Below are 15,000 nucleotides of genomic sequence, written 5' to 3'. Positions count from 1 at the left end.
TGGCAGCCTTCCTGCGCTGGCTCTGAAACGCCAGTCAACGGCAACAGGCACCAAACAGATAGGACCAATTTACAAACAAAAATAACAAACAAATCAATGATGAGACAAGGAAGACAGTGGCCCGCAGTGACGAGTGGCGGGGAAGGTGACGCGTGACACCCGTGACGCCCCCCATTCCTTCCCCTCCCATTCCCTTCCTTCCCCTTCCCTTCTCTTTCCTTCCCGTCCCTCCGCAGCGCGTGGGTTTGATCTCTGCCACCGAGCGAGACTCGTGCCACAAAACGCCGAATTAACTAAACTTTTCACAGGAAGCTGGAGTCGGCGGAGCGAGAGAGAGGGAGGGGAACGGGAGGGAGAGTGGAGGAAAGGGGAGGAGCGAAGCCACTTCTCCACTCCACCCGAAGTCCCATTTTCCCTCCACTCTCGTGTTCTTGTGTTCCCGCGAGGCTCTTGGAACACTACCCAGCCGCGATCCCCGAGGCGTAACCCACCCGCCGGGGTTAATCTGATCGTTCCCTTGTGACCCGGGGGCGTAGGGGCGGTTGTGGCGTGCTGAGAGGGCGGCGAGAGAGCTGCACGGTGACCCCAGAGGCTTGTGTCTCCATGGGAAGCCTCTAGCACAGGGCCACTCCTTCCGTCCCTTGCATGACCCGCCGCCTCTTCCTCCCCCTCCTCCCCACTCTCTCTCTCCCCCTTCTCACTCCCTCTCGTAGCTGGCAACACAGCCGCGGAGTGAGGCACGCTGATCCCGCCCCTCACCATGCCCCTCCCCCCTGGTGCTGGAAGGCCTCTGGAAGGACCTGGGTCACGGTAGGTCACGGGAAGCGGTTTGTGCCCCCAGCCGCCAGGAGTGAGGCGCCAGTCACTCCACTGTTATCACACTACCACCACCATCACCACTACTACCACTACCACCACCACTACCACCACCACCACCACCACTGCTGCTGGTACTGCTACTCCTATGCACTTCCTTACCCTTCTCTTTTACGCAATTCGTTTTCCTCTCATACATTAGTTAGTGTAAGGCAGTAAAGTTAAATCAAGTAGCTAAGACGTACAGGTTTGTTGCTGCAAATTATTAGGACCACGTCTTCAAGAAATAGCAATAATGCATTAATATCACTATTGTAGATGCCACTATATCTATTTACGTTACGATGTCCTAAGTCTTTGCATCTTGCCTGGTCTCAACCCGTGTAAAAAAATCACCTCAATCAGAACACCATGCATTATTAAACAGAGGAATGTGATAATGGAAGTGATTTACGTTTCTTTCGCCGAATAGAAAATAAAAGAAAAGCAAGAACGAAAGTGGGAGAGTATAAATGTAATACTTGTATGTAACGTTGTCAAAGTTTTTCACACGCAAGTTACAGTGAAAAAACCCAGATATTGACTATCACCATTACGACGACCACCACCACCACCACCACCACGAACGAGACAAAAAGTACAACAAGAACAAAGACAGTACGAGAACGGACAAGAACGAGAACAAGAGCACCAGTACGTAACTACTACTACTACTACTACAACCGTTACAACAATATTCCTTCCACCACCCAAGGTCTGTAAAAAAGTCAAGAACAAGAAAAATCTCTACAAATAAAAGAAAAACCGTAATATGCAGATATCAAGGTTTAAACTAACACCGGAAGCCTCCCCCGCCATCCCCCGCCGGTGACATTTAAGCGAGTGAAGGACGTGAGTGAAGGAAACAACAGATTCCTTCCTCCTCCTCCTCTTCCTTCTCCTCCTAATTAAAAAAAAAATAATAATAAATAAAAAACCTCCTCCTTCTCCTCCTTCTCCTCCTCCTCCTCCTCCTCCTAATTAAAAAAAAAAAGTGAAAAAAAATAATCTCAACATTTCTATCTAATAACAGGGAAATGTTCCTTACTTAAAGAAGAATTATTGTATATCTGTAAAATGTTCTTTCGAATTCTTAGGAGTGGTGCGTAGATAATAACCACATTTCAATTTTAAAGGAAATTAAGGCACTAAAACACTAAGACACACTTTAGCGATTGATAGATATTTTCTATATTAATATTCTCCTACTTGTCATGGTATAATAATCTGCAATCTTGGAGGAAAATTTTTATTTAGAGGAGTTTTTGAATATTTTTTACAAGTACGAACCTTATTTCAGCACCTGCGTATATACCACCTCTCTTTCTCATCAAGCGACGCAGTATTTCTTCCTTGAAAAAAAAAAAAAAAAACAGATCAACGGAATAACAAACAATAAATCAGCTGTTTTTTTTCTTTATTCTATATATGCGATAGACACATTATCCTTATGCCTGTATCCTTTAAAATATACGCTTAACTTATACTTGCATAATTAACTAATATTTGCATCCTCAAATCTTACCTTAATCCTTAACTTAAATTCTTCATCAATAACTTAAACGTGCACCCTCAATTTCCACCCTTAAGGTTACATCCCTGATTTAAACTTGCCTCTTTAACTTGACTTTGCACCCTTAACTCAAATTTGCACCCTGAAAAATTTGCACCCTCGGAAAAAAGTTTGCATCGTTCACTTCAACTTATATTTTCACTTGGAATCTTCACCTCTACTTAATTCAAATCTACGTCTTTAATTTGCATCGTCAACTTACACATGCATCCTTGTCTTAGGCTTGCATTCTTATTTAAAACTTTGTCTTAATTTAAACAAACACCCTTAACTTCCCAGAGAGAGAGAGAGAGAGAGAGAGAGAGAGAGAGAGAGAGAGAGAGAGAGAGAGAGAGAGAGAGAGAGAGAGAGAGAGAGAGCGTCCTTGCATCCATCCTTCGTTCATTCCTATCACTCACCGTCACGTCTCTCCTTCTCCCCTCTCTCTTTCACACACACACACACAGACACACACAGCAGGTCCCTCGCGCGCTCCCACAGACCACAATCCTCCGCTAACTTGATATTCGAGAGGCGCGTCTCACCCAATTATTCGGTGGCTGATACCTAACGACCCGACCCGCGTTATCGCCGACCTGCTGGAGTTTTACGTCCTCTGTGTAATGCTGCGGACGGCGCCTGATGAATAATGGACGGGACCCTACACGCTGGGAGGAGGAGGAGGAGGAGGAGGAGGTGGATGGTGAAGTTCTAGATCTAGTTGAGTTTTGCTTCTTCATCTTCCTCTAGTTGTGGTGGTGGTGGTGGTGGTGGTGGTGGTGGTTAGTCATGTAGTTGCTCTGATGTCATTTAAGATGTTAATTTCTCAGTTTACTTACTTATTTATTTATCGTTGTTTTTGCTCTCCTTTTCTTCTACTTATTTCGGCTTTTTCAGCTTTTTTCCTCTTCTTCATTTTTTTCTTCCTGTGTCTCTTCCTCCATTTTTCTTTTACAATTTTCTTTGTTCCTCTTCCTTTTCTTCCTCCTCTTTTTTTCTTTTTACTTCTTCACCCTCCTCCTCCTCTTCCTTTTTCTTTTGCTCCTCCTCCTCCTCCTCCTCTTCCTTTTCCTTTTCTTTTCCCCTTTCACTATTTAATTCTTTCCATCAGTGAAGCACCTCTAAATTTTCTTCTCCCACGGATCACGTACTGTACCACCGCTCCATTTCTCTCTTCCCTCTCCTTCCTCTTCACCTGTTTTCACCTGTGCCCCTTTGGAAAGTTACACGCCACCACTCATCCGCCACCAGACACGGAAGCCGCCGTCAACAAACTCCCAGGCAAGCGGACAAAAGCCTCAGCGTCTCACCACAACAAGAACAACACACGTGAGGGAAAGAAAAAGTATGAAAAGACTGGATCTGTATTTTGAAACGCTTTGGTCTCCCACAAGAACTGTTTTCAAATGCCGCAGACATGACTGGACCGGTTTACATGGGTGTTTTTCATATTAGTGCTGAACGCTTGTTGATTTATTATCGAAATCATGAAAACCCCACTTTGGAAACGCTAATAACTCCCACACTAACTTGAAAATAGTCGAAATAAGATAATGGAATGAGTTTTTACGGGTGTTTTTATATCAGTGGTGCAGAATCTTGATTTAACTAGTGGTTATGTAATGAAATCTCACTTTGAAAATCACAATAACTTAGATACCACAATAAATTTTTCACGCGTTTCCATATTGGCGGTGCAGAATCTTCATTGAACTAGTGCTTAAATTATGAAATCTCACATTGAAAACTCCAATAACTTCCACGAAAACTTAAAAAAAAAAGTGAAGCAAACCTGCTAAAATTACTCGAGATAAGAATAGTTAATCGGCTTAGATATCTTTCCCTGGCAACTGCAATCATTAAAACTTCTTCGAAACATCTACTCTAGTCACCTCCACCAAAGCCTGTTAAAGTAGACCAGACAGACACCAAATTGTTTAAGAACGCGTAGATGTTGTTTGATTTCCCCCACCTTTACAAGAATCACGAAAACATGTATGTATTTATTTATTGAAAACCTAGATAACAACCACAATTTACAAAATCAACTGAGATTAACCACCCAAACGTCTGAGCATGCGACGTGTGGCTCTGCAGTGTACCACCACATCGCAGCACCACTTCCTTTAACTCCCTGGCGTGTTTGGCATCGTCCTTCACCCCAACGGGACCCCACCGCCTGCAGGTACCCAATCAGAGAAGGCTATAAGTCCCCACACTCCTGGAATGCCCGCCATGCTTCCCCGCCTCGCTAGATCCTACATCCTGCGGGCGAAATCCTGCGAGAAAGCTTATGGAGGAGAGAGAAGCGGGACACTTTTTCTGCCTCGTCTGGTGCTCCGTACATGTGTGCTGTTTATTCTGAGCCTCGGGGAGTCACGTGATGTTCTGCCAGCGGTCATGTGAAGGGGATCTAACCAACCGGGTTCAGCGTTCACCTCTTCTCACCTTCTGTCACCTGCACCTGCGTTTTCTTGGTGTGGAAGTAAGGAGAGCAGAGGAAAGGATGAAAATGGTGGTTATAAGTAGGAAAAATAAGGAAGAGGAAAGGAAAACGGCGAGAATAATGGCTGTAAGCGATGGAAGAGGAAGGAAGAAGGGGAAGAGGAGAGGAAAAGACGAGAATAATGGTTACAAGTAATGAAAGTACTTTGAGGTGGTTCACCTGGCACTCTTTCTATGCACCAACATGTTCTGTATAATATTGCCATGTATGTGTTTATTTATTTTGTATTTCTGTACCAGGTTCATTGTCTGTCAACTATTGCTTTCCTGTGTCCCGTTGTTGTTGTTGTTGTTGTTGTTGTTGTTCTTTTTGTTCTTCTTCTGGTCTTTTTCTCTTTTTTTCTTTTCTTCTTCTTCTTCTTCTTCTTCTTCTTCTTCCTCTTCTTCTTCTTCTTCGTGTCTTCTTGTTTTCTTCTTCCTATTAACTCTTGTCTCCTTCTCCGCCTTCATCTTCTTCCTCTTGTATTCTTTTCTTCTTGTTAACTTCTTCCTCTTCTTCCAGGGCAGTAGACACCCTCATTACAGGTCGTACTAACCCAACAAGTCTCGCTGTGTCTAGTTTCCCTGTGTACTCTTATGTAAGTATGTGTGTATGTATGTTATGTCCTGCTCTCCCACATATGGTTCACTAATAAGGGTGTGTAATTTCATAGATATCCTCATTACTCATCGCCAGATCCTCTAGTGTGTGTTGTATATATTTGTATGTGTGTTGTTTTTGTATATTTGTCTTAAAAGTATGTATTTTTTCTCTCTCTCTCTTTCTCAGTTCTCTATTTGAAGTCTATATTTTACTTATTCACATTCTATTTATTCCATTTATTCATATTCTATTTATTTATACACAAGCATAGTTAAGTAATGATTTGATAGCTAAGTATATCTCTTAAGTATATATTTTTTTCTTTTTTTTCCATACTTTGCAATAATGGTTTGTTTATTGTGAGTCTCAGTGTTCCTTCTCATAACATTTCTTTTTTTTTCATTGTTATTTCATTGTGTTCCTGCTTCAATGCAAATGTGTTTTTATTACTGTAACATGTGCTTTTCTATGTGGAAGCTTTGTGGACAATAAAATATGTAGGTATGTATGTAGGTATGTCTGTCTGTCTGTCTGTCTGTATGTATGTATGTATGTATCTGTTTGTCTATTTATGTATATATATGTATGTCAGTCTATCTGTCTGTCTGTCTATTAATTCACTATCCATCCACCTGTCTGTATCTATCTACCCATAAAAAAAAAAAAAAACAGTCGAACCAAGAAATCAGAAGTTCATGAGACGGTCCCTACAACACACACACACACACACACACACACACACACACACACTATATAACACACCCATGCACACCTTCATCCACACATCATTCCTATCCACTTTCTGACCTCTTAAACCTCCCTACTGACCTCTATTACGTCATGTTTCTTAATTCCATATGTATCTTTCGCATTTTTCCCCGGTCATCCACACATACATACACATCTAATTAACGAGAAGAAAGTGGCTGGAAATGTAATGACACACGCCTCCTGTAACGTCACGAGGAACACGGCGACACTGAGGACCTCTGGTGGCGAGTGTGCAAACTGGAAGACAATGGAGGAGGAGGAGGAGAAGGAGGAAGAAGAAAGATGTTGCTCAAGAAGAGAAGTGGAAGGTTAGAAGGAAAGTTTCTCTCTCTCTCTCTCTCTCTCTCTCTCTCTCTCTCTCTCTCTCTCTCTCTCTCTCTCTCTCTCTCTCTCTCTCTCTCTCTCTCTCTCTCTCTCTCTCTCTCTCTCATATGTGACCTGCTGCGGAAGTACAAACAACATTTTATACACAATTTACTGCCTCTCTCTCTCTCTCTCTCTCTCTCTCTCTCTCTCTCTCTCTCTCTCTCTCTCTCTCTCTCTCTCTCTCTCTCTCCCTCTCTCCCTCTCTCTTCCCGTTTCTCCCCTCTCTCCCTCTCTCTTCCCGTTGTGTGTGTGTGTGTGTGAGAGAGAGAGAGAGAGAGAGAGAGAGAGAGAGAGAGAGAGAGAGAGAGAGAGAGAGAGAGAGAGAGAGAGAGAGAGAGAGAGAGAGAGAGAGAACAGAACAAAAGTAAATGATGATGAAAAAGGAGAAAGTAACAACAGTTACAACAGCAGCGGCAGCAACAACAACAACAACAACAACAACAACAACAACCAACCAACCAACGAACAAACAAACAAACAAACCAACGAACAAACCAACCAAACAAACAAACAAACAACAAACGAAACGAACAAGAATAAGAAAAAAAAACAAGAAAAAAAGTAAATGAAACAAGAAAATAAAAAAAAAGAATAAGATACAAGAAAAGAACCCCCCAAAAAAAACAAGATAAGGGAAAGAAAGAAAGAAAGAAAGAAAGACAGAGGAAGTTGCCTTTGTTAATTTTTCCCCTTATATTTGTTTTTCCTCACTGTGATATTTTTTTTTCTCTCTTAACCTCATCTGTCTTAGGTAATGAAAAATGCAAAGGATATACCGTTGTGTTGCGAGCCCTGTGTCCTGTTGCAACGGCGTGCTGAGGCTTGCTTCAGAAAGGGCAAAGACGTCACACCAGCAGCAACAGCAGGAGGAGGAGGAGGAGGAGGAGGAGGAGGAGGAGGAGGAGGAAAGGGACACGGGAAGGAGGAAAAAGATCAAGCGATGAGGATGACCTAGAAGAAGAAGAAGAAGAAGAAGAAGAAGAAGAAGAAGAAGAAGAAGAAGAAAAAGAAGAAGACCAACAACAACAGCAACAAAAGAAAAGAAGAAAAAAGAGAAAAAGAAGAAGAAGAAGAAGAAGAAGAAGAAGAAGAAGAAGAAGAAGAAGAAGAAGAAGAAAAAAAGAAAAAGAAAAAGAAAAGAAAAGAAGAAGACGAAGACGAAGACGAAGACCAACAACAACAACAACAACAAAAGAAAAGAAGAAAAGAAGAAGAAGAAGAAGAAGAAGAAGAAGAAGAAGAAGAAGACGAAGACGAAGACGAAGACCAACAACAACAACAACAAAAGAAAAGAAGAAAAAAGAAGACGAAGACGAAGACGAAGACGAAGACGAAGAAGAAGAAGAAGAAGAAGAAGAAGAAGAAGAAAATAATGATGATGATGATGAGGAGAACAAGAACATAGAGGAAGAGAGGTAGATAAAGAAAAATAGTATTAAGATGAAAACGAAAAAAAAAATAATAATAATAAGTACTGACAAGACGAGAACGAGAAGGAAAGCAAAGAGGAGGAGAAGAAGAAAAAAAAACACACTAGGAAACAAAGCAGGAAAAAGAACGAGCACAAGAGGAGGAACAAAACAGGAAGAAAAGCCTTGTTGCAGTCACTTGTAAACAGAACAGACAACAACAGTAACACAACACAATACTTCTTGGCCAGTGCAAAAGACATTCACACTTTCAGTTACATAACAAGAAAACATCGAAGTATACAGATAAGCAGATAACAGTTGTACTAGAAAATAAATCAAGGAAGGAAGGAAGGATATATTGAAGGAAATTAAGTTCAGTAGACATATATGAATGAATGGAGAACAAGAGTAAAGAGAGGAAATAAAAAAGAAACAAGAAATAGATAGATGCGTGCCTGATAGGAGACAGGTGTGAGGAGATAACAGGAGAGATAAGAGAAAGCCGTACAAAGGGGAAAAAAAATAAAAGAGGTAAAATAGAAGGTATGGCAGGGAGAAAAAAAGGAAAGGAATGGAAAGAGAAGAGAAAGAAAAATCAAGAAAGGGAGAAAGGATTTAATACGAAGAGGAATGTGAAGAGAGAGAATAAGAGAGAAATAAACGCCTAAAGATGAGAAAGATGAGAAAGAAGGAATACAAGTAGGAAGTAAGGAAGAGAAAGAAGATAAGAAATAGAGTATTGAGAAGGAATGGAAGAGGAAAGAAAGATATGAAAAGAGAAAGAAAAGAAATACGAGTATTAAGAAGAGAATAAGGGGAATAGAAATGTGCGAAGAAGGAAGAGAGAGAGAGAGAGAGAGAGAGAGAGAGAGAGAGAGAGAGAGAGAGAGAGAGAGAGAGAGAGAGAGAGAGAGAGAGAGAGAGAGAAAAGATAGTAGCATTGGGAAAAATGGAAGAAAATAGGAAGACGTGGAGAAGGAAGAAAATAAAATAAAAGAGTAGAATTAGGAAAAAAATGGAAGAGAACAAATAGAGAAGAAGTTGAGGAGAAAAGGAAAGAACTTGGGGTAAGATAAAAGAGATAAAACAAAGGTGTACAGAAGGAAAGATTTATGATAAGGAAAAAAAAAAGTAGGAAAGGAACGATGAGGAGAGAACAGCAGAGAGAAGGGACAATAAAGAACAAGAAGAGGAAGCTGAGATGTGAAGGAAAATAGAGATGTAAAGAATGAATACGCAAGAGAAGGAAGGAGAAGAAGAAAGGAATAGAAGAAAGAAGTTCAAGAAGAATAAGAAGTGACGGAAGGTGAGAATGTGAAGGAGGAATAGGTACGAGAAGAAAAAAAGGAAAGAAGATGAGAGGGAAAGAGAGGAAGAGAAATACGGAAGATGGAAACATGAAATGAAGAAGGAATAAACATACGAATGGAAAAGAGAAAGTGAAGAAAAAGAAAAGGAGAGAGAGGAGTAACGAAGAATAGCAATATGAAGACGAAACAAATATGAGAAGCACGAGGAAGATGGAGAAAGAGGAAAAGGAGAGGAATAACGAAGGAGTGGGTGGATGAATTGGGGGGAGGGGGAGGTGTATGAAAAAGAGAGAGGGGTCGGCAGAGTTCCCCCTCACCTGGGGGGCTGAGGGGTACACCTGTGGCCCCAGCAGGTAGCAGGACCCGCTATTCTCAAGGACATTACAGCTGAGGTCCGTTAGAGAGATGGACAAGTGGCAGGGCGGTACGTTCTTTGTCTCTCTCTCTCTCTCTCTCTCTCTCTCTCTCTCTCTCTCTCTCTCTCTCTCTCTCTCTCTCTCTCTCTCTCTCTCTCTCTCTCTCTCTCTCTCTAGGTCGCCTCCTCCACCTCTTCCCACTTTCAATAACAATATAACACTCGCAAAATTTCCTCTTAATCTCTGACTTTCCCCCAAGTTTTACATTAACATTTAAAACCCGTTATTTAAATTTCTATGTTATTTTTTACCCATTATTTTTTTCCCCTGCATCACGTCCCCTTTCCTTCCTCTTCCCCGTGCACTCCTCCCTTTCCTCCCTTCCTCTGCGCCTGCGTCCCCTCCGTGGCCCTCTCCCTCTCCTTTCCCCTCCCTGCCCTGCCCCCGCCGTCATCTTCCCTCCAGGTGAGTTTCATCATAAGGCGTAACCCAGGTGACCCCGTGGGAAGGTACCTTGGAAACACTGTTCACCTCTTTCCCACCTCCTGTTTCATCCTGACACACACACACACACACACACACACAAACACACACACACACACACACACACACACACACACACACACACACATTTCTCTCTCTCTCTCTCTCTCTCTCTCTCTCTCTCTCTCTCTCTCTCTCTCTCTCTCTCTCTCTCTCTCTCTAGTAGTAGTAGCAGTAGTTGTTGTTGTTGTTGTTGTTGTTGTTGTTGTTGTTGTTGTTGTTGTTGTTGTTGTTGTTGTTGTTGTTGTTGTTGTTGTTGTTGTTGTTGTTGTTGTTGTTGTTGTTGTTGTTGTTGTTGTTGCTGCTGTAGCAAAAGAAAAAAAGACGAAGAACAAGAACAATAACAAGAAATACAAGAAAATGAAGAAGAAAAAAAAGGAGCACAGTAGCAGTAGAAGCAGCAATACCAACAGCATCAGCAACAGCATCAGCACCAGCAGCACCAGCAGTAACAACAACACCAATAATAATAATAATAATAATAATAACAATAATAATAATAATAATAATAATAATAATAATACCAACAATGAACAAGAATAAGAACAAAAAAAAATCATAAGGTACACAGTTTCCACCCAGAGCTGTCACCCTTCACAGCATCACACACACACACACACATACCTCGCCACTACAACAGCGTCAAGGGGACTCACAAATAAGCCTCCAGTGACTGTTTGGTAGCAGGCGCAGGAGGAAGAAAAAAACAGAGGCCTTTCTGTGCAGGAATTCGATAAACGTGGGATTCGCAAGACAAACATAGCTGACTTTATGGTTCTGTGGCTCTATGTAAATCTATGTAAATTTCTCTCTCTCTCTCTCCTCTCTCTCTCTCTCTCTCTCTCTCTCTCTCTCTCTCTCTCTCTCTCTCTCTCTCTCTCTCTCCAGGCGACATATGACCTCGTTGCTGCACCGTCAAAAGTCAATGTCAATTAATCTCTCTCTCTCTCTCTCTCTCTCTCTCTCTCTCTCTCTCTCTCTCTCTCTCTCTCTCTCTCTCTCTCTCTCTCTCATCATGACAACCCCATTTTAGTCCATTACTTTCCACAAATACCATCCAAGATAGACGAAAAACACCTAACAACTTGACGACCTCTGAACTGCCTTTTAGGTGCATCAAGAGAGAATCAACACCTCACACAACTCAACAGGTAACCAATTCACTGGTTTTCCTTGGTCCTCCCACCTTCCGCCCTCCCATGGAACACCCACAACACCCACACCTGCTCCCCAATACCTGAAACTCATCACCACTTCGTCTCTTTTTCAGATTTCTTGCTTCCCTCGCTCCTTCCTGTCAGTCAGCACCTTCACACTCCCGCAATGGACACGCTTTCTCTCTTCCCTGCCTAATACCTCAATCCACGCCTCCTTCTCCTCCTCCTCCTTCATGGCAAGACACAGAATTAGTCGGACAAACAAGCGTGACACGAGTATTGGCAGCGTGCACCTTCTCTTCCTTCCCATCCTTTCCTTTCCCATCACCTCTTCTCCCCGCTTTAAGACTCTCAGCACCAGTGGCGGCCTTGTTTCCACTCACGACGCGGCCCCCGATGAGCGTCACTACCGAGAGATGAAGGAACGAGAAGGAATGCAAAGGAAGAGGAATTAGCTACTGTTGGTCCCTACGAGGCTGTTTATGAGCTACTGTAAGAGGTGTAGGATAGTAAAGGCGAAGGTTTCTCCCCACCCACGTCATTGCTGAGGAATGAAGGAACGCGAAGGAATGTAAAGGAAGAGCAGTTAACTAGTGTTGGTTCCTACGATGCTGTTTATGAGTTAGTGTAATGTAAATTGAGAGATGTAGGATAGTAAAGGCGAAGGTTTATCCCCGTCTATCATCCCGAAAAAGAAAATGGAAAATATGAATGGAAATTTTTAAAGGGACGGGATAAGAAAAACTACTAATGTATAAAAAAAAAAAAGACAAAACCAGAAGTGCCAGACTATCAGCAACCTCAAAAAAAAAAAAATATCGAAACAAAAAAAGATCACTCAAAAGAAACCCAACTTGCTACGACGAAGGATATTTTAGTTTCTCATAAGCGACAGGGCGTGTGGAGGACCTCGCCTCTTCCTGCAGGGGTCGCTACAGGTCCGGGGGAGAGTCACGGTGGGGAGCGATAGTGAGCGGCACTTAATTCCCCGCGTCAAGGTAACACGTCAAGATATTTTTTTTCATCTTTTTTCCACGAGCGCCATCTATCCATTAAGACCGCAAACATTTATATTCTTCCGCGTCTTCCACACAAATCACTAATCTCACTCTCTCTTCCTCTGACTCTACTTCCTCTTCTTTCCGCGGCTCAGAGTTCACGCCACTTGCAACTCTGGGGTCACCGGGGATCGCGAGGGGAGCAGTTCACCTGTGATTTTACTCCTCTGGTTCCCACGCCTTAGCTGTAATGGCCACCACCACCACCACCACCACCACCACCACCCTGACCCTCCACCTAAACCTCTAATACCTCCACCTTCTCCATCTTCTCCACTTCTTCCATCTCCTAATCCTCTGTGTCCTTCTGCCGCCTCGTCGTCCTCGTCTTCCTCCTCCTCCTCCTCCTCCTCTAGTCTCGCAACACAAGTCATCTCGATCACTCTTCTCCCGCCTCGACCAAAGCCCCAGATTGAGTTTCCGAAAGTGTTGACCCCGTGGCGCTTTCCCGTGATCCTGTGTGTGTCTGTGTGTGTGTGTGTGTGTGTGTGTGTGTAGGTATGGTGATATGTATGTATGCTTCCAGTCAATCTTGTCTTGTTCTGTAGATATATATTTGCTTTTTTTCTTTTTTAATCCAACTTTCTGCATGTGCCTGTGTATGTGTGTGTGAGATCAGACAAAACTTCCACGAATAAACCCACGACTCCAAACAATTCCAAACACCCTAACACACATTACCAAACACCGTACATTCCATCACATCCCCTCCTACCACCCCACCCATCTAGACATCCGAACTCCCCCAGAAACCTACACCCTACCACAAGAACCACCCATATACACCCCATCTCCACACCCAAAACAAATACAAGATCCACACCAATCGTACCCACAAAACCCACCATTACCCACCTTCACCCACCCTCCCGCACCAGCAGTATGGGACAAACAGAGTTATCCATCACCCTACTTAGCCTCCCCGCCCAGGAACGTAACAGAAGCCCTTAAATCATGCATTAACTAACTGCATTGACCGGCTGGGACTGCAGCGCCTTCGTCCGGCAGACACTCCATGGTGGCGCGCATTGAGAAGGCAGTGTGGCGGTGAAGGCGTGGCGGGTGGAGGACCTAAGCCAGATTGAGGGGTGGAGGGAGGGTGGATGGATGGTGGAGGGAGGGTGGATGGAAGGTGCATAGGAGGGTAGGAGCGTTACAGTGGTCAGTAACTCATGGCAGGCTGGTCATGTGTCAAGGGCTATCAGTCATGTCGCCCCGTGTGGCCTGCCGCCCCGTACTCCTGAGTCTCGACCTCCGTGCGTGGCCTCGCTGCCTCGAAGCAATGTACGGTGCGGTTCGTTCGTTCTCTTCCTCTTCTTTCTATATGCTTGTCCTCTCCTGGGGCTGTGATAGTTATTCTACGTGGATTCTTACCGCTCCCCTTAGCATTGTGCTACGCAACGATTCATACCAAAAGAAAAACAATATATGAAGCGTTTGTGAGCACCTACAGTACAAGAGGAAATAAAAAGGATTAAAAGAATAGATTTACCAATTCCTTTCCAGTATAATTTTTAAAGATGAATGCAGAAAAAGAAAATGTCTCTGGGAGGTGTTTTGAAGTGTACGTATGTATGTACGAGTATGTATGCATGTATGTATGTATGTATCAGGGTTCAATGCATACGTATAATCAGACACTCGTGGAAGCAATCAGTCATACAAAGCTGCAATAATCCATCCCCGGCATTGATCTCACGGCTGCTATCCCCCATCAGTTGCCCGTCTCCCATACTTGTCGCTTCCGTAATGGAGTGGCGCCCTATATATGCATCCACGCCCATCACTTCACCACTCCCTCACCTACCTCCTATCTACACGTCACTGTTCCTCTCGTATTTCTCTTTACTCTGCATTTTCCCCTTTCATTCATCAACTTATTCTTTTCTTCTTTCATCTCTCCCTTCCTCTCATTCTTCTTCCTGTTTTCCTTCATCTCTAGTTTCTTTTCTTTCCTCCCTGTTTTCTTTCTATCAATACATTCCCTTATTCTCTCCTTCGTCTATACATTCCGATCTCAATTCCTATTTTCTTTTCTCTTTCTATCTTTTCTCTCTTCCCTTACTTTGTCTCCTACTTTTCCTTCCTCCAACCATCTCTTTCTTCCTTCCTTCTTGTCTTCCTCCTATTTTCCTTTCCTCCTTCCCCCCTCTTTCTCCTACCTCTTCCTTTCTTTCTTCAATCCCTCCCTCCCTCATCTCCTTTCATCCATCCCTTCTTTTCTTCATTATTCCTGCCATCCATTCCTTTCCCTCCCTTCCTCCTTTTCCTTCCATCTCTACCCACCATCTTCACCATCACTTTTTTTTTCCCATTCATTGTCAGCTCCAACAACTCCTTATTTGCTATAATCTCTAACTTTTACCTCTCTACTCCCCTTCACCCCAGGCTCCTTCTTTTTCCCTCTCCCCCTCTCCCCCCCTCCTTCCCTATACTACCTCCCTCCCGTCCGTCACTTTATCACCTCACAAGTATTAGTAATGAAGCAGATAGGCTGTTTGGGAGGGATATGCCAAGGGGGGGGGAGTGGGA

General features: G+C 43.2%; 1 long non-coding RNA gene across 2 annotated transcripts in view; it reads right to left on the bottom strand.

Moving 5' to 3' along the window:
• The window catches only part of LOC135105920 (uncharacterized), a 145,090-nt gene that overhangs the window by 94,122 nt on the left and 35,968 nt on the right, over positions 1–15,000 (bottom strand). The gene's annotated exons all lie outside the window — the stretch shown is intronic.

This window comes from Scylla paramamosain, chromosome 12 (assembly GCF_035594125.1).
Source record: "Scylla paramamosain isolate STU-SP2022 chromosome 12, ASM3559412v1, whole genome shotgun sequence".
Lineage (NCBI taxonomy): Eukaryota > Metazoa > Arthropoda > Malacostraca > Decapoda > Portunidae > Scylla > Scylla paramamosain.
The sequence above is the reverse complement of the archived record's forward strand: the minus strand, read 5'-3'. Positions and strand labels throughout refer to the sequence as shown.